This window comes from Ochotona princeps, unplaced genomic scaffold (genome assembly GCF_030435755.1).
Source record: "Ochotona princeps isolate mOchPri1 unplaced genomic scaffold, mOchPri1.hap1 HAP1_SCAFFOLD_633, whole genome shotgun sequence".
Classification (NCBI taxonomy): Eukaryota; Metazoa; Chordata; class Mammalia; order Lagomorpha; family Ochotonidae; genus Ochotona; species Ochotona princeps.
The window spans coordinates 3713-7932 of NW_026700346.1; the positions used below are offsets into that span (position 1 = coordinate 3713).

The window sequence follows — 4220 nt, forward strand, 5'->3', positions numbered from 1 at the left end:
TCCCCAACCTTTGGCTAACACTGAGCTTTTTGCTATTTCCATAGTTTCACTTTCCCCAGGATGGTATGGTGTTGGAGTATATAACATATATGCTTTTCAGATTGGCTTTTTTCACTTAATAATACACTCTTAGGTTCTTTCTGTGTCCCATGGCTTTAGAGCTTGTTTCTTCTCAGTGTACAAGGCAATGCAGGAAGCTGCCTACAGCTCAGGGGAAAAATAGCTTTAAAACTATGAATTAGTAAATGTAAAAATTTCTACAGTCCTAGAACTCACAATTCCAAATATGACTTTTAGGAAAGAATCTCTAAGTGGATTAAATACAATTCTGAAAATGTGAACAAGATGCAGAAAACACAGGCAGTTTGGATTGAGAAAGTAGCGTGCCCTGATGTCAAAGATTTAAAACTAAGGTAAAGGCTGGTGGCTGGTGTGTCGGGGTAATCCTCTGCCTGTGCCACTGGCATCCCGTGGGAGTGCCGACTCATGCTCCAACTGCTCTACCTTCAACCCAGCGCCCTGCTTCTGGCCTGGGGAGGCAGCAGAGCATGGCCAAGTGCTTGTGCCCCTACACACAGACTGCCCCGCCTCTGGCTGGAGTGGGCATTTGAGATACAAACCGGTGGGTGAGAGGTCTCTGTCTCTTCTACTCCTTCAAGTAAAATAAATACATCTTTAAAAATCCCTAAAATAATACGTCACATTACAGTATTAAGTCCATAATATTTTTCCATAATCTTAGGTGGATCCTATTTTGGGAAATCACATATCACCATTGTTAATTTGAGGGAAAAGAAAAAGGTAATACCTCAATAGCCACAATTTGAAAAGGATGTTAGCTGTGTGTACCACTCGGAGCCTAGGTGGCGGCTCTGCTGCTGCACAGCGGAGCACCAGGGCTGAGCAGGGAGGCCACCAGGGGGCGCATGATATTGAAAATTAAGGCAGAAAGAACCTGCACTTTCTGTTTAAAGATTTTTCTTTTTTTTATCTTATTGGAAAGGCAGATTTACAGTAAGAAGGAGCGACAAAGAAAAAGATCTTCATCTACGAGTTCACTCCCCAAGTGAGCACAATGATCAGAGCTGAGCTGCTCCTTAGCCAGGAGCTCCTAAATTACTTGCTAAAACACAACAACAACGACAAAAACAACTGGAGGCTAGAGTAATCTTGATATTGAAGCTTGATGAAAATAAAGTGAAAAAGGAAACCACATGATTGTTTGAGAATATAATTTAAGCCCTAAAATGAATTAAGCCAAATATTTAAGGTAAGAACACATTATGAAAAAAGTCATAGCATAAATGGAAATACAATAAAATAATAATAACAGTTCTTAGTGTCCAGGCTGGCCTGGGAAGTTAAGCGAAGCATGTTGCAGATGTGGCATCTGGCCCTGCAGCTGCCATGGAGGAGGTAATTAGCTGGGCCCGACCAAACTTCCCAATTAACCATGGAGGACTCTACCAAGATGGAGAGAGCTGGAGAAGATGCCAGAGTCGTGCATGTGGATGTGTAAGCATAGACAGCATTGAAGGTCAAGGTGTGACCTTGAAAATGAGGAGGGAGGGGTTCCTAATGCTGCAATCTTGGAAATTTCTTTATTAAAAGAACCTCACCATCCAAATATAGTCCGTATTCAAGCTGTACTAATGTAGGATTGCAGCTTATAGCTCATCATTGAATTCCTTTTTTATATATCAAGAAATATTGGATTCAACCCCTCCTGGTCAGTTTATGGATTCCTTATTATTTAAGAGTTATTGTATCAAAAGGGAATTGTGTTTTGTCACTTTAGAAGAGTTGTTCACAAAGACAAATATTTATTGATTGATCACAAAGCAGCTATTAAACTAGCTGGTGTGGCCCTCATCAGAACTTTTGTCACACCTGTGGCAGTGTGCACACAAGAGGATGCAGCGCTCTGAGGGGAAGGGGAGCTGCAGCCGGCTCATTACTCAAGCCCAGTTGGTGTTTGGGATAGGCACCATATTTGCAGAATCAACAACTAAGAAACCACATTTTCATGGAGATTTAGGACCTTATCCATTCTCCAGGACTCCCAGCAATGACGCCAGCCCAGCAGTGGAGTTGTTACAGGACTGTAAGAATACCTGTTCTAGGGCCCAGCGGCGTGGCCTAACGGCTTAAGTCCTCGCCATGAACGTCCCGGGATCCCATATGGGCGCCGGTTCTAATCCCGGCAGCTCCACTTCCCATCCAGCTCCCTGCCTGTGGCCTGGGAAAGCAGTCGAAGACAGCCCAAAGCTTTGGGACCCTGCACCCACATGGGAGACCCGGAAGAGGTTCCAGGTTCCCAGCATCGGATCTGCGTGCACCAGCCCGTTGCGGCTCACTTGGGGAGTGAATCATCGGACAGAAGATCTTCCTTTCTGTCTCTCCTCCTCTCTGTATATCTGACTTTGTAATAAAAATAATAAATCTTTAAAAAAAAATGAATACCTGTTCTAGATGGGAACCAGGAAGCTTATCATCCCATGTTAGAAAGTTGGATGGGATTCACAAGGATCCACTCCTGAAAACGTTCATCCATGATCCTGCTGAACATATTTCTGGTAACGGGCAGATGGATTTGTTAGCTAACTGAACACCAGACTTTCCAGAGAACTGGCTACAGAGTGAGTTGAAGCTGGCCAACTAGCAGAGCAGTGGTTGTGTCAGGTTAATGGGCTAACTGGTTGGCAATGAACTAGCTGGCTGCAGGACGGGTGAAGGGTGAGCTATACCTTAGAGAACCAAAAAAAACCAGCAGGAACCAAGCAGCTTTGTCTGCAGGCAAAGGAAGGGTTGTCAACGGGGCCTAGGAAGGAGTGTGCTGTCTGCATTTCCTAAGGAAGGAAGATGAGCAAATAGATCCAAGGGGTGATGGCAGAAAAACTGCAGTAACCCCACGACCAGCCTTTTATTCTTACTGCCTTTGAGAGTGAGTCACCAAAAGACCTGGGAAAATGGAGCCCCTCCTTCATGCTAGCAGAGGGAGAGCACTTCAGCATTACACAGAGTGACCCCAAACCCTCCACACTTCTGCTGCCTGTAGCCCACTCCTCAGTGTCTCCTCCTGCTTATCCCCCTTGACTTTCCCCAGAATTCTCCAGGTTCTTCAGTTGCCCCCTACTCTTACTGTCTTTTGAGCTGCCATCACTTCTGGGTTTCATTTCCTGTAGCCATCCTCAACTTCCTGGAATTACTCAACCCCAGGTGGCATTTGGAATGGCCACCATCCTCAACTTCCTGCACTTCTGTGGTCTCGCTGTGTTTGTTTTTCTACAGACACATTCTGTCTCCTTAAGGAGTAAAGTCCTAGCAAGGGGTTGGTGCATCTCGCACCAGAGGGCTTGGGTTCAAGTCCCAGCTCTGGCTCTGATTCTAGCTACTTGCTGATGCACACCCTGGAAGCAGCAGCAACAGCTCAGGTGCTTGCATCCTGTCATCTGCCCCAAACTGCCTTCTGGGTTCCTGGCTTCACATGGCCCAGTTTCAGCTGCTGCAAACATTTGGGAATTCAAATAGCAGAGCAGAAATATTCTCTGTCTTTCTGCCTTTCAAATGAATAAAAATAAATTCAAAAAAGAAAAAATGTCTCCAAAACATTTGAAATTCAACAGGAAAAAGCAGAAAGCCTTTCTGCATTTCTAGGTACATAGAGACCAGATGAAGGAATACTCCAGACAGGATGCAGAAGTTCCAGTGGCACAAGGGCTTGTAAAGGTGAGTTTCATACTTAAGAGCTGGCTGGATATTACAAAGAAACTAAAAATGACTGCTGGCTGGAATGAGAAATCAACTCAGGAACTATTCAGGGAAGTACAAAAATTTTTCATGAGAAGGGGAAAGGAGAAATAAAAACAAAGAACGGTTTGTATCAAGGAAGTGGTAGCTGAAGAGAGACTGGATCAGGGTCTCCCTTGCAAAAATGGTGGCTTCCAAGTTTTAGCACACTGCTCGGAATGAAATACAGAGGAAATTCCTAGACCTGTAAGTGGATGTTACAGGTGTGGAAACATTCTAAGGGAGAAAGGGGAAGATAACCCTCCTCGTGGCTTTTGATGAAGACTGGAGGGAGGGGGCACTGGGGTTCTGTCTGAGTGAGATTTACCAGGAAGGAAGAGGAAGAGGAAACACTTTGGTTGCCTCTGTGACTGTTTATTCTTCCTTGACACATCAGCCAAAGATCGACAATGGCAGGGGAAGGGAGAGTT

The 4220-nt window shown here is 44.9% G+C and overlaps 1 pseudogene; it reads left to right on the plus strand.

Annotated features, from left to right (window-relative positions):
- The first annotated feature begins 1372 nt into the window (after nt 1-1372).
- On the plus strand, nt 1373-3096 carry LOC131479294 (cyclin-dependent kinase 1-like; annotated as a pseudogene).
- Nucleotides 3097-4220: the final 1124 nt, after the last annotated feature.